This window comes from Hippopotamus amphibius, chromosome 4 (genome assembly GCF_030028045.1).
Source record: "Hippopotamus amphibius kiboko isolate mHipAmp2 chromosome 4, mHipAmp2.hap2, whole genome shotgun sequence".
NCBI classification, from domain to species: domain Eukaryota; kingdom Metazoa; phylum Chordata; class Mammalia; order Artiodactyla; family Hippopotamidae; genus Hippopotamus; species Hippopotamus amphibius.
The window spans coordinates 168,239,213-168,262,974 of NC_080189.1; the positions used below are offsets into that span (position 1 = coordinate 168,239,213).

A 23,762-nucleotide genomic window follows, 5' to 3' on the forward strand; every position below is an offset into this window, starting at 1 on the left:
GGCTATTTCCTCTTTCTTGATAATGTTCTTCAATACACAAAAGGTTTTACTTTTGATAAAATCTAATTTATCTATTTTTTCCTTTTATTGATTGTACTTTTGGTGTTTGAGTCCATCGCCAAATCCAAGGTCATAAAAATTTACACCTATGTGTCTTCTTTGAGCTTTATGGTTATATTTAAGTTGTTGATCCATATTGAGTTAATCTTTTGAGGAGTTAAATAGAGGTCCAGCTTCAGTCTTTGGCATGTGGACAATAATTTGTCCTACTACCCTTTGTTGAAGAGGCTATTTTCTCTTTTTTTCTTTGTCATAATATTTATCTAATACTTCTCAAATGATAAGGATATAATACTTCATATATATCTTACATATTCTAGTTTCTAATAATTTTTATAAATGTTTACATTTTAATTTTAGACACTATTACTCTATGTAGTTATCAAGCTAAACTCATGTCAAGACTAAGTATGGTAGAGTTGTTTGTTTGTTTGTTTTGATTACCTCTCTAGTACATATGAATTAGTGAGGAAAGTGTAGGTTGAGTGATGAGATTATATCTTGTGCAGCTCCACACACAAAAACTGCCCCCACACTTGCCTAGCTCACTGTTTTTCCACATCCCCCTATCTGCAAATGATCATTTGTTTGTTTGACTTCAATAAATCATAATAAAATCTACTTAGAGTGAAATCTTAATAATTATCCCCAGAAACCCAAAGATGAGTGGTGCCATCTTTTCTTTACTCCATGACCTTTAGTACTGCTGACTGTGCTGCTGGCTTTTCTTCATTTGCAAGTTAAACAATTATCATGATGAAACAGAATATATAATTCAACAACTTTACTTCACACAAAATTGCATTAAATGAGAAAATTACTTTTGTATAGGTGGTACTGAATATTTTTGTCTCAAATTCAAGCATGATATTCTTTTACATTTCACACTGACCATTTAAAAATCTATTCTCAGTATTCATGTGGCAAGAGGCATCTCCTACTCAACAAACACATCTATAAATTTTGATCTATAACTACCACTTCTAGAAACATATCCTTAAAAAATAACTGGACAAGTGCACAAAGATAATATGATTTTCTTCAATATATTGTTTACTTTAGTGAAAAATTGAAAATGATAGAAATGTATAACAATAGTAGGTCAAGTAAGTTAAGGAATTTAATAACGTAAAAATTACAAATGATAGCAAACATCTTTGTTTAGCATGCATTACTGACCGTAATATATTGTTAGGTAAATGGAGAGATTTACAGACAATATGTAAAAGTGAGCCATTTTTGTAATATATTACACAGGTATATAATACACATTTTTGATAAAGTTATACAGACAAATTTATTTTTTCTTATTTCTGAGTTATGATAATTTGAATTATTATATTTTAAGCTATAATAATTTTCAACATATATGTAACAAACATACAGTGTACATTAAAAAGAATGTAGCTCACAATACTTTTTTTCCCTCTAGAATGCTGTGAATAGGCCAGTGTTCTTTCATTATGCAATATAATGGAATTGTTACAACTGGACAGACTCAAGAGGCTAAAAGACCAAGTTAATAGCATATTACAGCTAAGGATAAAAGATAAAATATGAAAATATAAAGTATCTTAGGCAAAAATGACTTAAAGGCACAATTGTAGCTTAGACAGTGTACCAGAAGCATGACTTCCACTCTGAGTAATGTCTTGTGATATAAATGACCACAGGTCACCAGAATCCTGTACAGAGTAATACAGAAATGCCTTTTTAAGGAGCTTCTAGTAGGCATTCATTTTTCATTCACATCTTCTGCCTACAATTAGCCATAGGGGCAGAAATTAGCCTGCAAGTAATTGTATTTGTAATGGGATTTCTAAGTAATAACTATGTTACTTGTTCCCTAAAATGAAGGGACTTCATTCCAATTGTATGTGCAAGTACCTCATTATGAGGTCTACTATTTTCAGCATCCATTCGGCAAGTGCAAAAGATTTGGGGGTCAAAATAGTGAATGTATAAAGGGCACGTTCCAAGAATGTACTCATTCTAGTTATCCATTGCAGCTGCATTACAAACTATCCAAAATTAGAATCTTTGGCAACACCATTTATTAGATGTTATAATTGTATGGTTCAAGAATTTCCCAGGAATTAGCTGTCTAATTCTTCTACTCCACATGACATTGACAGTGGTTACTTGGTTTTATCTAGTTTATGAATGGACTTGACCATGCTTTACTTGCTTATGTCACCTTGATGAAGATTGTGGAATAGTGGCCCTCACCTGGAACTCTTGAGCAAAGCACCGGCATCAGGTTAGATGGGATTCTTATCTGCGGGTTCACAAAGTTGAGATGAATTATTCTAGAGAACAAGGTAGGGGCTGTGTATACTTTTGGTTTAGTTGTGAAAGTCACTTAACGTCACTTCCATAATCTTTTGGTTGAAGTAGTTACAAGCATTTCCAGATTTAAGAGGAGCAGAGGAGTGCTAAAGAATTTGTAGTGATGTCTTAAAACTGGCATACAATAGCCTAAGAAAGAAAGATGAGCAAATACAGTAGTGGAAACACCTATTTATAGGCAAGCACTAAATGAGTAAGTGAAGTATCAATAGAATTTATCATAGATTGAATGTCAAAATTGAAAATAGAATAAGCTGCTTGTTACAAATACATGTATGAAATCTTTATCATGTACAACATACATGTGTAGAAATAACAAATTGCAGACAAGTAAAATATCCTTTTGTTTAAAATGTCAAAAGATGCTTCTCTAAGTTTTTAATTTGTTTTTATAAATTATGGTAGCCACAATTTACAGATCATGGGCTCTATGCCAGGCAGTCTATTAAGTGCTCTGAATTAATTATCATATTTACTTCATTAAACAATGCAAGGAAGACACTATTTTTATTTCTGTCCTGTAGTTTAGAAAACTGACATTTGAGGAGGGTAAGTAACATACCAAAGATCACATAACTTGTTAATAGAAACAAGTACAGTTACAAAGCCAGGTCATCAGACTCCAAAACACATTGTCTTAAACACTATATTTTACTACCTTTACTTGCTTAGAAGAATTTCAGAGAAAATGATCTTTAATAAAGTATGTCCCCAGACTTTTGTGGGACAAAAACTATTCTAAAACCTAATTCAAAAACTAAAAGTAAGATCAGAGATAAGAAGACACCTATATCATTTTCTCTGTTCATTTATGCTACTGGTTACCAAGAATCTATATAAAGGAGTTACCATTTGAGAAATATCAAATAATAGAAACTTAGAGATTGTAGGGAATATAGAAGCAGTCTAGTCAAGTATCCTAATTTTTATAGTGGTCTTAGCTGCAAAGCCATGAAAAAGCACTAATATGGTACCTTCTATGGAGTAATTCCGAGTATTGAAGTTTTCATTACAAATTGTAAATTTTCCCAACTCCATCTATTGCCTAAAATTTCCTAAAATCTTTGCAACTTTGGAAGTAGCTTTCAGTTATTGTCCTCAAAAAAAGAAAAAAAAAGTTCATCAATACCTACCAAAAACATTTCTAAAGAAGACAATTTTCCAAGGAGTCTGATGATAACTGATCCACCTTCTGTAATATACCCTGAAAACATTTTGGTTGAAAATTATAGATAAATAAATCATCAATTATGAATTGCACATTAAGGTATGAGGCACATTCAGAAGTAATTTGAACCAGGCATGCATGCCAAATCTAAGTGATTTTCCTTAAGAAATTGGCTTGAACAGGCAAAATTACAGTCTGTCATCTGAAGTTGTTGAAAACAAAAGTCATTTAACCAGGACAGAGAGATTTTCCATAATAAACACAGTATGACAATGCTTTGCTTTTATAGCTCAGTAAAAACTCATATCCATCAGGGAATGAAACAGGACCTGAAAACTGGTTTATAGCTTTCATTCTGCAATATTATTTCCATACATAATTTATAGCTCCAATATTTACATATCTACATTTATTTATATCTTGAAAGTATAAGAAATATTATCTCTAAATTTTCACAGCACACCATTCCAGGCTCTTTCTGGACTAGCATTTTGTCTTTTCTTCAAAGCAGTGATCCTAGCCTAACCATATGGAACCAGACAATTTCATCTTCATTAATTCTGAAATCTTTACTCAGCCTGAACCATCAGTCCAGTCGGGTGTTCTATATGTTTGCCTTGATTCTCCTTGAAGAACATTTCAAAAATCTGTCTCCAAAGCTGTCCCTCAATTATTCTCCTTTACTAGAATTACTTCTCTCTTCATATACCAACATTGCCATTTAGCAGATCCCTCAGCAGGCTTTGAACTCATTGAGGGTGAGGCAGACTCATCTTCATCTTGTTACCAGCAGGGTACTTAACACTATGTATTTCTCATCATAGAGGATCAATAAGTACATACTGAAACAGATAAAAAGGAAGACAGAAACAGAAATGGAGAAAGAAAAAGTGTAAACACAAAATGAAGAATGAAAAACAGCCTCTAAAATCAGGATATAAGCGAAGGTTAAAACTAGTATCAGGGATAGTTTATGTTATGTGTAGGAGTGGACAACTATGAAGTCCTCAGACTATAAGTACTAGGAAGACAGACACCATGTTGTTTTCCTCTGTATCTTCTCTCAAGTTCATGGAAGATGGTGGAAAAAAGAACGTTAAGTCCTCAAATTTGCAGTTGGCAAGCTGGAGACACACAAGAGCTGCTGGTTTAGTTACAGTATAAGCTAGCAGGCTTTAGGTCCAAGTGTTTTAGTCTGAGTCTGAAGAAAGGAAAACAATTATATCTCAGTTCAAGCTGTCAGGGAGGAGGAGTTCTTTCTTCCTCTTTGGAAGGTCAGACTTTATGTTCCATTCAGGCCTTCAACTTATTGGATGAGAGCCACCATATTACAGAAGGCAATCTTCTTTACTCAGTCTACCAATTCAGATGTTAATCTCCTACAAAAACACCCTCACAGAACACCCATAATCATGTTTTACCAAATATATAGGCACTCCATGGCCCAGTTAACACATAAAATTAACAATCACAAGAATACCTCTTGTCAACGTGCCAGCTTTATGCATCTCCTTAAACCACACTTAATCTCCAAATAAAGATAATTACAAGATCCTAATTCTACCTAACATGATACAGCTATCTTGCATGCAACTGAAAATGCACTAAACCCTTCCTCAGAAGACAAGGTAAAGTCATTGAGTGATATTTACTCTTCCCTTTGATATCCTGTAACTTAAATACTATGATGCAAAGTCAATATATCTTATGCAATGAGAGAATAAGAGGGAAAAAAAAAGGGGTATTGGTGTTACATACACAAACACGCCCACACAAAATGCTGAGGAAATACTTATGACAATTACAGTTCTCCTGTCTGTAACTGATCATGCGATTATAGTTGGTATTTATAACTACCTTCTCCAGTATCCATGATGTATTCCTTTTGCCTTCAGCATGCACTTCAGCTGACCATAGTTCTTTACCTGGTTATGTGACTGAGGGCCTTGGTCGTTAGTACTCCTGCTTTGGTTGGGTTGTTGTAGATTTACATTGACTTTAATTAAAGGGCATGGTAATACTGAGACCCTCTAATCTTTCTGTATTCCAGATATACAAGTCCAATTACAGACTAGTAGTCCAATTGGCCCTTAGTAGTCAGGATCAATCATCCCATTCAGCACAGTAACTAATTTCTTTTTCTGTTTATTCAGAGGCATGAGGAGTCCAAAGTAGCTAGGTGGTAATCTTAACTTCTGTTCAATTGAATCAGTTATATTTCCTGGTGGAAGTATTGTGTGTAGAGAAAGCAAATCCTTATCCAGAGTAAATGCAAAATGCTGACGCTTTCTTGATGGAAGATGTCCATTGTGATCAAACTGCTGCCTGGGTTGATAACTCCAGGGAATGGTGCCAGATTGAGGACTCATTGTTGGCCTCTGCAACTGGAAGACTGAACACTCAGCAGCGGGCTTAGCCAAGTCAGTTGTGATGTGTGGAAGACTATGTGCTGAGCTCATGCATAAACTCCATGGCCTACTACCATGGTCACTTTGTTCATGAGACTATTGTGTGATGGTAAGAGTGACTAGGTCAGGAAGATGACAGGTATCCATGGAATGGGTCATCTAATCCAATCCACTTGAATATTAAAATCCTCCTCTGCTGATGTCACTCTTTAGTGATCATTCAAATAAAACACAAATATCTTTACATTTTTTTTTTGCCCATTCAGAGGTCTACCCACATACCTCTTCCTCAAATTTCCTTGCCACTAATTTTCTAACCATGTTGCTTCCAAGTTCCTGACCATCCAGTAAAACCATCCCACAGCCCATGAATCATTGAATAATCACATATTTGGCCACTTCTTCTTCCAAGCAAAGTGAACAATCAGGAACACTGCTTTAAATTCTGCCCACTGGGAGGACTTTTCATCTCCGCTGTCCTCCAGGGATATTCCAGAAAGTGGCTACAGTGCTACAGCTGTCCATTTTGGGGTGATTCCTCCATACAGTGCAAAATTATCTATAAAAGAGTCCAGAGTCTTCTCTTCCTCTGTAAGGTGATCATAGGAAACTCCCCCAAGAGGTCATAGGTACATACTGGGAGAGAGAAGGCAGTTGCAGGTGTGGGAACCATGGACATTTGAACTAACTTTTCATGTAACTTACCTGTGCCTTGATGGCCTGCTCAGTCTTGATCACATATATATCTCTTCCATTTGATGCTGAAGTGCTGCTGTGCAGGCCCAGGTTTATCACTCGATGGGTTAGATAACACCCAGTTGATGGGCAGCTCAGATCACATGGTAACTTGGTGACTCACGGTTAAGCATTCAGTCTCTATGAAGGCACAGCAGCAGGCCAAGAGCTGTTTCTCAAAAGGGGAATAGTTATGTGCAGAGAATGTCAGGGCTGCTCCAAATTCCTAAGTCCCTGCACTTCAGTTCACCTCCTGAGGCTGGCCAAAGGCCCTAAACAGCATCTCTGTCTGCCTCTGCCATTTCAAGCATCATTGGATCTGCTGGGTCATATAAACCAAGAGGCAGAGCAGCTTGAGCAGCAGCTTGGACCTGTTCCAGAGTTTTCTCTTATACTGGAACCCACTTAGAACTGGCACCTTTTCAGGTCTTTTGGTAAACAGGCTAAGGTAACACACCAGATTAGAAATATGTTGTCTTCTAAATCCAAAGAGGCCCACTAAGTGCTGTGCTGCTGTGCATCTTTTTTGGTTATAGGAGGGGCCAGATGCAACAACTTATTCTTCACCTTAGAATCATTGTCTTGATGTGCCACTGAGGTAGAAAGCCTTTTGCTTTTAGTCAGAATTTATTTCCCACCCTCTGACACACAGATGTTTTACCAGTAAGTCTAAAGTAGTTGCTACTTCTTGCCCACTAACTCCAATCAGTATAATGCTACCAGTATAATGGACTAGTATGCTGACTTGTATAAAAAGTGACTAACATTCCTGTGAACTAAATTATGACATAGGGCTGGAAATCAACCCCTGAGGTAGGGCAGTGAAGGTATACAGCTGGCCTTTCTAGCTGCAAGCAAACTGCTTTTGGTAGTCCTCATTGACAAGGCTGGAAGAAAAGAAACTTGTCAGATCAATAGCTGCGTATTAGGTACCAGGGGATGCATTCATTTGCTCAAGCAGTGAAATCACATCTGGTACAGCAGCTGCAATTTGACCCACCACCTGGTTAAGCTTATGATAATCCACCACCATCCTGCAAGACCTGTGTGTCTTCCGCACAGACCAAATAGAAGAGTTGAATGGGGATGTGGTTGGAATTACTGTTCCTGCATCTTCCAAGTCCTTCATGGTGGCAATAATTTCTATAATCACTATAGGAATATGGTATTGCTTCTGGTTTGCAATTTTCCCAGACATTTGGCCTTTATTACCATAATAGCCCTCATTCTACAGGTCATAGAACCAATGGGGTAGCTGCTGAGTATATCTATTCCAACTATGCATTCCAGAATGGGCTAAATAACCACAAGGTTGGTTCATGGACCTAGTGAGCCCACTGTGAGATAACCTGAGCTAAAATTCTGTTGATAATGTGATCTTCATAAACCCCTATGGGCTGGTGAACCACAATGTCATTTTGGGTCTCCTAGAATTAGTGTCAGATCAGAGTCAGTGTCCTATAATCCCCCCAAATTCGATTATGTTCTTTCCTCTAATGCATATTTACACTAGTAAAAAGCTGCATGTCCCTTCAGGAAATGATTTGACAACAGTTAACAGTATAAATTTTATGCAGTGTACAGAGAAAACTCTTCCTCAAGGGAACCTGGCCTCTACCTCATTCAAGGGATTCTGGGTCTGTGAACTGTCTCAAGTCTGGAAATGGATGGCAGGGCCACAATTCCATTTTCCTGATTCAGATTTGACTTTTGTTTACGTGACCTAGAATTTCTGCTTACATAGATCAAGTAAGAATTTAGAATTCCCATTCATTTCACTTCTAGAAACACCATAATAAACTAGCCAATGCTATAGGCCTTCAGGTGTCAGAATATTCTGATTGCTGCATTGACTCTGTTGCCCATTATGGTAAACCAAGCTCACCTTGCCTTTGGTGGTTGAGTACTTTCAGTTTACTCCTGCTACCCCAAGATCCAATTACTCCTATTGCATTTAGTTTTCTCAGTTCAGTAACTACTGTTCCCATTGTAAATTCTGGCCCACAGAGGGGAGTGATAACAGAACTCTTCAAGAATGCCAGGGCTCCTTCACAAAGGTGTTTCTCACAGTGGTGAGAAGTATGTCTTCCGGAACCTCCCAATTAGACTGAGTAGGTCTTAAATGACAAATCCCTGCCAACATTTCAATCTCCCTATTCCTTTGAACCCCTTACACTGCATTAAACCAAACCAGGCCTAGCATTTCTAACTTACTTGCTTTGGGCCACTTTTTAGTCCATGTTTCAGCTAAACAACTAAATTGTTAGAGCCTTTGCCAGTTCCTGGAGCTACAACATTAAATGCAGAATCTCTGCTTAGTGAGCCTATGTTAATAAAATTGGCTTGATCCAACTTTATGACTCTTTCTCCATTATGGTCCTGTTTTACTTATTTAGAAGTAAACTTTTTCCTATTAATGTTATTGCTCTTCATTTTACCGAAACCTTGTGTATCAAAGGCACTTGGTAGATATTTATTGATAAAGTATTGAATGAATGTATTATGAATGTGTCTAGAATTTTAAGCAGAAGTACTAATTGTAATTAAAAGTTGAGTTTTTGCTTCTATTCCTAGAATCAGAATGTGAAGGTGAGATTTAAAGCATAAGGATGTGACTAAGAGTTATTAATGCAAGCAAGGTAGATGTTTTAGAAACAGTTAACCCAGCCAGCTCAGGCTGGTGGCTGATTCCTGGGTTGCCTTTTATAGTGGAAAGTGATGATGTAAGACTTGGATTAAATGATAGCAAGTGAGAGAAAGTTCAAAATTTAACAATGGGCTCCCTGGTCTCAACATAAGAATGGGATCAGGGACTAGGATGACCCTGTGATTAGCCTCTAGCCTAGAGAAATCAAAGACAGAGACAGCAAGGAAAAGAATGTAGAAACAGAGAAAAGAATCTACTACAGCTCATCTTTGCAGCCTTGGAACCCAAACTATTCTAGCTTACAAGTTCAGCGGGGGAGACTCAAAGAAACATAAAGTCACCTATTTCTGCTTTTTTATGATTTTCTTTTTAAAATTTCTTAAGCTTTTTATAACTAATCACATGTGGTATAGATCAGAAAGTTATTAAGTTATGAAGTTGTAATCTATACTTCATTCTGATTCCAAAAGTCAATTCATTTTTTTCTACCTTAGGTCACTTACAGACAAACTATTAGGCAGAAGGAAACAGCTAGTGTTTTTACTTTAGTTACATTATGTTTCTAATTTATCACTGAAATGGAAGTCCAAAAAAAAAAAAAAAAAAAAAGGCTGAAAGGAAATGCTCAAACACATCTTGCATTCTAGAATTTGGTTTTAGATTTTCCAGAGCCAAGAGCAAAAAATCCTAGAAGTGTGCGGCGCTTATGTGGGTGGGTGTATGTGTACACAAGTATATTGATAGGTGGAGATCCACCACACTCTTGGGGTACCTTTACATTCTAATAGCTTATTTTTAGAACAATAAAAGGAGAAAGTTTTGCCCTAGATAAAGAGAAAAAGTGGTGGGGCCTCAGCAGTCCTTTTCTCAAGACACATTTCTCCTTAGGATAAAGTCTAGAAAATGAACGGGGACAACCTTGGCCTCTGTACTGATTTGCTCCAGGTTGCAACTTTATTGATCTTTGGCTGCAGGTAATTACCTGAACATGTGTTAACAAGCACAAAGGGTGACAGGAAAGAGAAGGAACTATGTTCATCGTGTGGCCCAGGGTCGGTAGACATCTCAGCTTCAACGGAGAGAAAACCCCCCACAGCAGCCCAAAACTCTTTAGTGGAGAAGTACAGATTTTTTTTAAGGCATGGTTTTTCAATGTCAGCACTATTGACATTTTGATCCAGATAATTCTTTGTTGTGGGGACTTTCTTGTGCATGGTAAGATATTTAACTCATCCCTGGTGTCTACCCAGTAGATGCCAGTAACTGCTCTCCCCAACTCCTAGTTCTTGGTAATATAAATTTCCATAGATTGCCAAAAGTACCCAGAGGTTCAAAATCATCCCCCCTCCCCTAACAACTGCTTAAGTGTTTTAAAGGAAAAAGAAACACAGAGTATAGTCGGCCCTCCTTATCTGCAAATGTAGAACCCACAAATGTGGAGGGCCCATTGTATTATGACATTTTATGTGTGGGACTTGAGCATCTTCAGATTTTAGTATCCAGGTGGCTCCTGGAACCAATCTCCAGGACACCAAGGGAATTCAAGAAAGTCATAAGGTTAGTCTATAACCCCAAATAAATAAAATGAATTTTCAATGCAAAATATGGAGGATTAGAAGCAAGATATAGCTAAGCTGTTATAATCAGTCATGAAGTTAACATTAATAATTCCTCATTTGTTTTTTTCTACCAACATGTATTCCCCAGGAACTAGATGTCAAGCCCATGCAAGGATGTGGAGTACTTAGTGTGATGAAACAGATAATAAATAATGGGACTATTATAAAGCAATTTATGTACAGGGTATTACAGAACCTCTATGTTAAGTGTGCTAACCGGTCTAAATAGAAGCATCTTTCTCATTATTCCTTTCTATACACTCTCTTGAAATATTTTCTCCTCAACATGGCAATGTTTTTCTAGTAACCCATTAATAGTCTATTCTCTTCACATCAAACCACTCTTTTTATTATTTTTTTGGTGTAATGTTGGAGTTTAAAAATAAAATTAGTTTCGTTCCTTGGCATTAGCTACATAAGGCCTCATTTGGTAACAGCTTGAGCCTCTGGGAACACTCTCTCCCAGAGAGTAGCAGCAGGGGATCAACTGGCTTTTAAACAGTCGTATTTGCAAGTGGGCAGCAGGTTTGGGTGTGATACAGCCAGCAGACACTTCACATGGATTTTCTCGGCCAAGTCTGGGAAGCTTCTGTCATACCCCATTATGAAGTGAACCATCAAAGTTGGTCTTGGGGGAGGGTCCTTTCCCACTGCCACCAGGCCTGCTTACTAGACTAGTTTAAAGAGGAGAAGAAAACCATATGGTTAAATGAAGAAGAAGAGTTTGATTTTTAGGACAGATTGCAAATTTTCCAGACATTTCTCATAAAAAAGATCCATTTGACTGTCCTGCCTCAATCTATGTTTTTACCTAGTCCCTTTCTTGCAGTATGCTAAGAAACTTAATCTAAGGAGGATGATTGGGCAAAATTCCAGCTCAGCTTTTTGTAGAATGCATTTTTTCTCTTCTTTACAGACTGGCTGGGATGGGGGAATTTTGTCTGTGTTAAATTCTCATAATAATTGTTGTCACCTATGGGATGGATGCTAGTATTTAAAAATATGACACCGATGATATTAAAACAATATTTACGTATTTTTAGTCTTGTTTGTTTCCCAGTGTCTCAAAATGTTAAGTTGAATAAGATAAATAAAAGTTAAGCATATTAAACTGAAGATTTATAAGATAAAGAAATAACTTATTTAGATTGTCATCCATTGTATGAAGCCAGACTATCTCATCAAAATGGTTTGGCAAGGACTGCATGATTTTTTGAACAGTAGGGTAGCCCCGGGAAAAGGTTAGCTAGGGCTATCACCATCAAAAGGCACCTCTATTCCAAAAAAGCCATGCTAATGCAGTAGTTGACGATTGTTACCTTCAAAGAAGAGCTTCTTATATAGAACTGCTTCAGAATCTGTAATCACTAAAAAGAAATGCAGACCAATATGAAGAAAAATGTTTATTTCTCAAGTATAAAGTAGGACTTTGAAATTTTTTCAACTCATTTTTTAAAAATGATGTTGCTACCTCTGCTTCTACTAAAATAAATTTTATTTCAGTGGAAATAAAATGACATAAATATAATTTACTTTTCTGACACTTATATGTTTGTTTTCTTTCCCCATTTAACTTTATGGGAGCCATAAAACTGAATTAGTTAGGAAATCACTCCTGTGTTTAAAAATGTTTTCTGTGTAATTGGCATATATTTTACTGATATGAGATCACCATGAGCAATAATATTCGTAGATGCAGACCAGCATTTGTATTTAAATAGTATCTCATTAACAATATATAATCAGACGATTATGATATTGATAACATAATAAATTTTATAAAATTATGAGTATACTTCTCAGAAGTACACTTGAGAAATAGTAATAGAACTTCCTCACAAAATCATATCTAAAAGAGATAGGGGTTGACAAGAGCATCTCAAAGTCTGTTTTTATTGAAAGCGTATCAAACAAATATTTAACGTTTTGTTAATGATTATCTAATTGGTTTAATAACTTTAAATGTAAAAAATTATTTTAACAACACCTTAACTTATCACATTTCAGAAAACTTTGAATAACTACTTCATCTGATCTTCAGGACAATGAGGTAGGTGGGTCCTACAGTGACAGTTCTTTTTACAAGTGAGGAAAATTAATATCTGAGAGACACCTATCTCAGAGTATGTATGGGTTTGAGCCCCACCAAGATCCAAAAGTTTTCCAACATAACAATGTAGCAATGGTTGACTGGCCAGGAAATGGTAGTTACATATATGAACATTTTTTAAGTTTAAAAAATATGTGTTATATGTGATAAATATTATATATCACAAACCAAAGAAAGAAAAAACTATGGATGACAAATGACTTCCAGAGGAAAATTGCTCTTCAAATTTAGATTACTTAAGCAATCATCCAATGGAATCTAATCTCATAAACTCTTTAAAAGTATTTATTGAATGCCTATACTATATGTCCAATTAAAAATATTAAAATATGCAAATAAAGCAACAAATTGGTATTGAGAAAGTAAGGAATCTTTCTAGACAGCTGATATTATTGAGAAGTTGGCTTAGTCTAATTTGTTCTATAGAACATCTCTAGTAAATGTTATAACCCACCCCTCCCCCACCACACACACACACACACACACACACACACACACACACACACACACACACACACACAGCAGGCACAGAAGGAGAAAGAGAATCATATTTGTTTAACAGAAACTTTCTGAAGCATTATTTTTGTTGTGGAAGATTGGCTATCAATGCACAACTGGAATGAAATAGAGCAGAAAAAACAAGAGCTAAATTGCTCTATAAAATAGTGTGGAAATAGAGATTTTAGTGAGGAGAAATATGAAGGAGAAAGGAAGGGATTTAGGAAGAATTTTGACTAATACAGGGACATCATAGTGGGAGGTAAATAGAATTTAGGTGAAAAATCTTCCAATTTTTCATCAGATATTGAGTACATAACATCCACTAGGCACAATTATCAGCAAAGCAAAACTGAATAAAGTATGCAATGTGCCTTTTAATCTACCGATGAGAAATTCCCTGATTTAATCACAGATCTCCTCAGAGCATAAATATCTAAAGAGTGATCAGACATCTCTCCCACTGGATATCGTGTCTCTCTTGCTCAGAATCTCATCTATGCTGTTATATACTAGCCTGTAATAGCACGGAAGACTAACTAGACCAAGTCTTCAGTAATATTTAACACTTCTATTTGTGCGAGTGACATTTTGGGAAAAAAGTCAAAAAGTGCACTATACTTGTAGATTTCACAAGAAAGGAAGAAAGGAAGAGGTAGAAATGGCAAAATTAGAATTCAACCAAAGATTTAGTTTAAATAAAAAATCATAGCAAAGGTGATGATAAAAGTAGAAGCCCTGAATAGTCACTACTTATTGGGAAAAGCAGTGGAATTCTCTCAGCAAGTAAAATAGAATATGAACATTTTTGTAAAAAGCGCAGGATGACTTTGGATGATGCCTGGGTTCATATGCTTCAGAGGGTTGCAGTTAAGATGAAATAATAAAATGTATTTAAATAATCCAGCGTAAAAAGGCAATATCTCTTCTACTGGTGTCTTAAGTGACTGATAACGAGCCACAGTAATGATAAAAACCTAGAAGCAATAATCCTAACTTCCCAAAGTGAATGGATTTTATTATTTACTTGTAACTAATTCCGCCACAAAGATGCAGATACAGCACAAGTGTTTGCAAAAGTATTTGCAAAAAAAAAAGAAAGAAAGAAAGAAAGAAAGAAAGAAAGAGAAAGAAAGAAAGAAAGAAAGAAAGAAAGAAAGAAAGAAAGAAAGAAAGAAAGAAAGAAAAAGAAAAAAGGAAAAAGAAAAAAGAAAAGCTCATGTGAAATTTTTGGAGAAAAGGCTATAATTTTACATTTCTATTAAATATTTTTCATTCTATAGTCTCATAATTGTGGGTCTTAAGAGTATACAGAATTAAAGCTTTCATGCGCACCAATAAAACAAGTGCTCATGAACAAGTCTGGGGTAGTCTTAAATAGACTTTTACATCTAATTGTATGATGTGACTGGACAGCTAGTTGAGAAAAATAATAGTTTTGGAACCAGCAATTAGCAAGTTATAAAATATTTTCAAAAGTGCTTTACTTGGTGATCAAGCTTTGCATGAAGACATCCCTCACTTTAAGGTTACAATGCATATAGAATTTGCTGTATAAATTATGACAGCAGATATGTACTAAGAAAGTTCTCAATATTAATGTATAAGCCTAACACACACACACGCACGCACACACACACACACGCATGCAATGTAAAGCAAACTCTAATGTATAAAAATTAGAATATATAGATATACTGGGTGGGTGGGGACTTTTTATTAAACATTTGTCCTCTGATTTTGGATTTAGGTTTTTATCTAGAGAAACAAAACTGTATAAAACAGAAAACCTAAAATCAGAATAAAGCAGATTATAGAAAGCTAAAAGGAGATTCTTTATTTCTGGGATGATCATATGTGTGTACTTGAGAGAGAGTTAAAAAAAAAAAAAGATGAAATTAAAGTGTTAATCCAGAGCAATATTCACAAAGATTTAAACATGGTTTTTCCTAAGATAGATTGTATCATTTAATGGAAAGAGAAGTATGTTCAGTATCTCCAAGTGGGCCATTATTAAATGGTCAAAATTGCAATAATAAAATCTGAAGACATGATTCCTTTAAATTTGAATGAGTATAGATTTACATTTTTGTATTTTCTGTTTAGATGCAAACTTTTATATATCTGTTTTTTATACATTCTGATTAAGATATTTAGGGCATATCATTAGGTATTTATTGATAGTCAAAAGAAAAATAGTGTTCAAATATTTTTAATAGATGGTATTTGGGGACTGACACTAGCTTATATATCAAATACCAAGAAATACTTAAATTGTATTTTCTTTCCAAGGACTTTCAAAATGATTTATACATGCTTGAATTTTTAAGTACATATATATATATTTGAAAATTAAGATGATTTCTAAGGGTGATTAGATCTTCAAGTAGGTACAAGAAAGCTGTCCTGTGTCATACTAGACTTAAGAGCAGTCTAAGCCTAATAGTTTCTCTCAAGTGTTATTAAGATACAATGTTGTGCAACTATTCCAGTCAGTTGTATATTACCTTAAATGGAAAATTAACATCAGAATGATATGAGCAAATATTTACTTTAAATATAAGGTATATTCCAGACCATCATGTTTCAAAACTGGGGACATTGTTCAAATTGTCAACTTCAGATATTGTCTCTTCTAGAGTTGGGCAGTTCACAGTCTCATGGACACATGCAACCTCATGCATACGTGTAATGTAATCAGGTCTTAAATATAAATATGGTAACTGGTAAATAATGGTGAATAATAAAAATTACACTCAAATATGAAGAAGCAGGTTTAGTATTTGATAGAAAATACACTAAGAACTCAATATACAGTATTCAATTCTCTTATTACATAATGACAAGCAAAATATGTAACACTTGAAATATATTCATTGGAAAAAAAATAATCCTTATGTTTGGACTAGAATACTGAGGTTTGGAAGTTTAAATAATTTATGTTAGAGATTCAAGCCCACTTCTTTCTGATGCCAAATTTAGATCTTGCAACCATAGAGAATTTTAGTTGGCAGGATTCCTACTTCAAATCCAAAACAACCTATAGATTGTAAAGTTTGTCTTTCCTACTAGTTTGCACATTCCTGACTTAATAGACAGATAATTCAATTCATGACCAGTTGAGATTTGCCTTAGTTGCGCTAGTCTGCTAAAAGCTTTACTTGTTGTAGTTCATGATAAATGTGGTACAATTGATGAACATTTGCAAATTATATCTAAATAGTGTGACTCCCTTATTAAATATTTATTAAACAATACTCTCAGAAGCAAACCATTAATTTCCAGACATTTAATAGATAAGAATAGATATTTTAAGAAATAATGAGGACTAATTAAATTCTTATTTTGTTTGATACAAAAATAAATGAAGGACTAAGTTTTGGCCATCAAGATTTGAGCACCTTCTAAAATTCAGTAAGGCTAGTTTTACATTTTTACAAATACATTTATTACAAATTGTGTTTGCATGTCCCCAAGGCTACCCATAGGAGCAATTATTTGCTAAAAGGACTCAGAATATTACAAAAAAGTAAATAAACAAACAAATAAGCTTATCAAACTAAAGCTACATCAAGCTAAAAAGCTTCTACACACAAAGGAAATCATCAAAAGAATAAAAAAGCAACCTAATGAATAGGAGAAAATATTTTGCAAATTTTATATTTGAAAAGGGACTAACATCTAAAATATATAAAGATATCATACAACTCAATAGCAAAAAAAACAAACAATTTGATTAAAAAACAGGCAGAAGATCTGAATAGATGTTTTCCCAAACAAAACATACAGATGGGCAATAGGTACATGAAAAGATGTGCCACATCATTAATCAACAGGGAAATGCAAATCTAATCCACAATGACATATCACCTTATCAAAAAAACTACAGATAATAAGTGTATGGAGTAAAGAGAGCCCTATGCACTGTTGCTGGGAGTGTAAATTGGTGCATCCACTATGGGAAACAGTATACAGAGCCCTCAAAAAATTAAAAATTGAACTGCCATATTATCCAGTAAGTCCATATCTGGGCATTTATCAAAAAAAATAATTCAAAAAGATATATGCATCCCTATGTTCATTGCAACATTATTTATAGTACCCAAGATATGGAAACAACCTAAATGTCAATCAAATGTCAGACAAATATGTATGCTCTCTCTTATATGTGGAATCTAAAATATAATGTGTATATAAATAATATATATATATAAATATTTATAAACAAAAACAAACAAACAACAAAACAAGCTCATAGATACAGAGAATAGATTGGTCCTTGCCAGAGATGGAGAAATGGGTGAGAGGTTTTGTTTTTCTTATTTAAATAAATTAAATAATAATTTTTAAAAATTACAGAGGAATAGACATTCTGTGGATAGCTGCTCATTTTTATTACTGAATCCATTTTTTCAATGTTTTCCTTAATATGTATGATTTTTCTATTATAAGTATAAAATAATTTATAAAAGACTGGAGAATGAATATTTTTAGGAATCCTAGATTTCCTAGATCTTTTCTTAATAACTATTTCTTGGATTTTTTTAATTGTATGATACAATATGCAAATTTTTTAAAAAATCACCAAAAATGTGTAAGGTATGTAAATTATCTTTTTCCTTTAAAAACAATATAAGGTTTAATTAATTGTTTTACATCACTCAACAATCTATACTGAATTTTCTGTTTGTTAAAAACTGTAGTTCAATAACACAAATTTTACCCTGTATTGGGTTCTTTTTAATTTACTTAACCCTTTATTGAACATTTAAATTATTTCCAACTTTTTGTTGTTAAAATAAAAAATGCTGTGATGACCACCCTTATCACAAAGTGTTTGAACACATGCAATTATTTTCTTATGAAAATTCTTAAAAGTTTAATAATCTGCCAAAGGGAAAATACATTTAGAAAATTTCCCTTGTGAATTACCCAGTAGCCTTTCATTTTGGTTGAATCAATTCATATTCCCATGAATGGAATAGCCAGATTAAAAATTCTTAAGCTTATTACAGCAAAAAAAGGAGACATTAAAACCAGGAAAGTTAAAAGTTACATAGAGCAGAATTCAGGAGAGACCAGGCATGAGCTTCCAGTTTTCCTTTCCCAGTGGGTCATAGGGACAGTTCCCAATTCTCTTAGCAATATGGTATGATAACACTCATATAGTATTGCCAACCAGGGAAGCTACATTAGCCTTTGTGTTCAGGGTTTTTATTGGGGTGGGTAACATTGGCTTGGCTTACTATGTGTGTAACTGATCTTAGTTACTAAGTTTCCAGCTCCTCCAAGGTTAAAACAGATACCACACCAGCTCAAGGCCCCCACCACAAACTGAATCATTAGTATGAACAATGTGGCAAGACCCAAGTCTTTAGGTAAACAAAAACACTCTTATCAGGCAAGATATTCTAAGAGATTTTCAGTGGAGTGTGCAAGATTTGGAAACCAGTCATACTGAATTAACTCTAACCCCATAGGAGCAGAGCAATAGGTAAAGCAAAACTGATCAGAATTAACTTTATATATAATATTTAAAATTATATACAAATTAAATATATATTGACATGAAAGTGCACATTATCCAAGTCATTAATTTCCCTACCTGTCAGCTTCTCCTCCATTATTATGTATTTCCCCCTGAAGTCTGAAATTCCTTCCATGAATTATTAGGAGAACTGTGATATGCCTCTCAGGCAAAGGGAACGGAGTTAGACAAAAAAGGATTCAGGGGAAAGATGATAACTTGGAGGTATCAGCAAAAAGCAAGGTTAAAATGTATAGCAGGAAAATTGAAATGCAATTTTAGAATTCATGACTAAAAGATTTTTGAACAATCTGTAACATGTCTTCAGATGACAATGGAAGCTTAAAAACACAGATAAGAGTGGATTCGCTAAAATAAAAAATTAGTTTGAAATTATTGCTATTAGTTTTTGCATAATCTTTAATTTACTCAAATTAGACTTCAAGATTGAAATCTTTCCATCTGCTGTTCCAGTAAATTCTGGACTTATAGAGAGTTCTGTGGAAATTTTAGTGTCTATAACACCCTCACAGTTGAACCTGTCCTCATTTGAGCAGCTGCTTGTCTTTCTAGTTGGGGACTGCTCCTATCATCCAAAAATATTTATCTTGATAACATGCCCAAATCTATAGTCTAAGATAAAATATACACTACATCTGTATATGTGCACCACATGTGCAAATATATACTCCTAACCATTTATCTTCAATCATGATGTGCATTTAAATTTCTCTGCTATATTTGTGGTGCAGTATCCTATTTAGTTTTCTAAATGTTAGCTTCCTAGAGCAGCTTTGTAAAATGCTATTGTATCAATGACTTAATAATTGCAATCATGGAGAAACCACTTTGCACTAGGCACCAGTTTAAGAGGATAACCTATTTTTTTTTTCACATAGTGTTAAGAAGAGTGTTAGAGGTAGGTAATATTGATTGCCTTTTTTTGTATGTTAGGAAACTGGGCTTTAGATACATTAAGCTAATGGCCGAAGCCCCAATCTAGTCAGAGACTGAAATAAGACTAAAATCCATGTGCCTCTACTGTCATGAAGAATGCTTCCAAAAACAGGTCTCTGTGAATATATACGCTTGGCTTGCCTAATAGATATCAAAAATCTCCAAGATAACACAATTCTGATTAATCTTTACCTATTTGTTTACTCTAACAATGTCAACAAATAATATTTTGCATGCTAATTGATGCATGCCAGTGTTTATCCTAATATTATATGTTTATATATATCTTTCCTTTCATAGAATGGTTTATTATGATTCCATTTTGCAAAACAGGCGGGTGGGCAGCAGTGGCATGTGAACTCCAAGCCCTGACAGAGGTCTCCCTCAGAAGGCCTGGGAGGTGGTGTCATTCTTCATGCACTTGACAGCGACTTTCTTCCAGCATCAAGTCTCCAAACTCCCCCTTCACAACGGTCTGCAGCAGCTTCAGGTCCTTTGTGTTTAGTGCCCAGCATAAGAACTCACCCTGAGCAGACACTTAATCACTCCATGACCTTTGGTTCGATAAGGCAAATACAGAGTCCATCTTCGTCTGAGGTGCAGTGCTCCACCAGCTTCATGAAGTTCTGGGAGTACACCTCCTTGCCGGCTGCTGAGCTTGCTGGCGTGGCACATAAAGCGGTGTGCTCCACCTTGCCCTCACAGCTCACACCCAGAGTGTAGTCCCCAGGGGTAAATGGTGCTTTTCCGCACCAGAAGCGGGTCTGTCTCCAGCGGACGCAGAAGTACCCTCAACCAGGACGGCAAGCGGGTGCTGTTCGCGGTGCTGATTCTGGTGCTGCGCTCATCTTGGGGGCTCCACCCCCTACAGGTCAGTGACGGGGCGCTAGTGGCCTCTTCCACATCGACCACCTCCCTGGAGATGGCCCTGTTGGTTTTGTTGTTTTTTAAACTGTTTTCTGATGATCCTTTTTTATATTTAAACTCTGAGTGCTAGGGTATTGTTGAGCTTTCGTACTAGTTTTTGTTTTGTTTTTGTTTTTGTTTGTTTAGAAAGAGAATTGAATGCATTATTCCTCTGGGGTGTTACATGTTAACTACCAGGTCTGGCTGGGCTTGCTTTCCTCTTGGCTTCAGCCCACTCTGAGAAGCCTGTACCTTAGAAGAAAACATCCTCTCCTGCGTCTGTCACATGGCTGCCAGTTGGGGGGGAGGGGCAGGGCTGGTCATACACCTGTGTCTGTGGTGTCCACAGCAAAGAAAAAAAATCTGAGGGAATAGATTTCTGAGGGGTGGGGAGAGTTCAATAAAATGTCTGTTCCTCCCCCCAATATTTTGTATATTACATGCCATTTACATATTTTTTCTATTAGTTATGCTTCCACCATGGAAATTCATATTTAAAGATATATTTTATATATAACAAGATATATATATAATACATAGCAAAAGACAAAATCTGGGTATGAAATTTAGTTGAATTTCTTCAAGAATTTTTTAAGTAAAAGATGAGGAAAGCTTAGTTATATAAATATTTTAAAAGGTTACCAAGTGAAGTCTGTACTTGGGTTTTTAGATGTTTTAAAAACATAATTTATACCTCATAGTTATGTTATAATACAGGTCTAGTTCACTTATTGACAGGGAATTTGAGATTTAAACAAATTCTTATAGAACTATTAAACCCTCTTTTCTTAAATATAGTCATTAAGGAGAAAAACTTTTATTCAAAAATTGCTACAATTTTAAATGTGATGGTTTAAAATTCATTAATTAAGTAATAGGGCTCCATTAATTTATTCAGTAAAACTGTACTGACCATTTACTACAGGCCAAGCCTAATGCTTGGATAGGAGAATAAAATATGTACAAAGATAATCTTTGATTTCAGGAAGCTGATAACAATAGCTAATAGCAATTCAAGAAGGCATATAAGTTCCTAGAAAATCTTGGTTGAACTCAATGAGTAATGGGGATGTAAATGAGTCATTTCAAATGTAGTTCAAAGAAGAGTCATTAAAATCAGCAAGTTATCTTTTTCCAGCTTTACTGAAGACTCATTGACAAACAAATTGTTTATATTTAATATATGCAATGTAATAGTTTTATATATATACATATTGTTAAATAATTACCTTAATCGAGCTAATTAACACATTCATTACTTTGTAGTTACCTTGTGCATATGTGTGTGTGTGTGTGTGTGTGTGTTGAGAACACTTAAGATGTACTCTCTTAGCACATTTCACATATACAATTACAGTATTATTAATTATAGTCACTGTGCTGTACTTTAGACCCCCAGAACTTATTCATCTTATAACTGGGAGCTTGAACCCTTTGACCAGGTTAAGTGTCCAATTTAATCTTTGTTATATATTCTATTTTGTATGTAGATTTAAAAAGTATTTTTTATCTACTTCATATTTGTTTACATTCAGAATTATCTAATAATATTTCCCCCTAGAATTGTATCAGAAAGAAAAGAGATAAGTTAAAATTTTGCATGAATCAAGTCTGATGTGATAAAGTAGCCCTTCTCTTCTTACAACTCCCCAAAAGCCAAAGAAGTGAAAGGTGATGAGCTGGCATGAAAATTTCAGATAGGTGTATTGTCAGAAGAATTTCTCACTCATTTCTGTAGCTGCACACAATCATTTTTTTCCCCCAAATCCTTTTTATCTGCCATTTAGCAAGAATCCAATTACTGAGCCTGAGCTTACTGCCTCATAAATAACATCCTCTTAGCTTTCCAATCACACCATTCCAATTCTGTATTTTGTCAGCAAAAGTCCTGTTTTTAAAAATAATACTTCAGCCATCTGCTTACCCATATGTGCTACACATCACTGAATGTTAGATTCTCCTCAAGTTTTATAGATGGTACCATGAACCTTGAATGTGTTTTCTCTCATAATTAGCATTTTACAACCACATTAAATTGATCACAGGTAAACTGTTTCATTTTGCTGTGTTATTTTGATTGTAATCAGACTACTTGCTGGAAAATGATTTTGTAGCCAATATATTTTAGTTATAAAAAGTTTTCTTTCCTCTTTTATAGCAAATACATTATTTTAAAGGTCACACTTGTCAAACCTATAAAACAAATCCCAGACTTGCAATGTAAGGCATCCCTGGGAGGATCCATCAGTGTTTACACTGGGGTGAAGAATGTTATCTTAGCAGGCTCCATCAATTTCAGTGACTGATGATGTCATTTGCAATCTCTACAATTGGTTCCTCCCAAATGAAACACTGCTTGGTCAGGGATTCTGTTTTCACTTTTCATGTTTTCCTAAGCCATATATACATATTGACCATTCCCTTTTCCTAAAAATGATAAGCCTCAAATAAATGTATAGTTGGATCTGAAGTTACCATAGCTTTTCAACTGAGAAACTGTCCTATTTATGGATGGATTAGGGAAATTTTAAATCCCCTGGGAATTTGCCTAATGTAGGCTTCAGTGCTTTTGTAACACATTCATAAGGAATAAAACCTTTCAACTTCTACTTTTTAATACCTTATGTTTTCATGGTTAAAACATAAATTGAATAATTACATATGAAATAGGTTGCAGTTCACAATTTTTGATGCCCTGGATTTTTGCTATCATTCAGTTATAATAAGTAAATTCCTCTTTGTTTTATGATTTGACCCATAGGTGTACAAATATCAGCT

General features: G+C 34.9%; 1 pseudogene; it reads right to left on the reverse strand.

The window, feature by feature from the left end:
• Window positions 1–5,667: 5,667 nt before the first annotated feature.
• LOC130851986 (uncharacterized) lies at window positions 5,668–20,753 on the reverse strand (annotated as a pseudogene).
• Window positions 20,754–23,762: the final 3,009 nt, after the last annotated feature.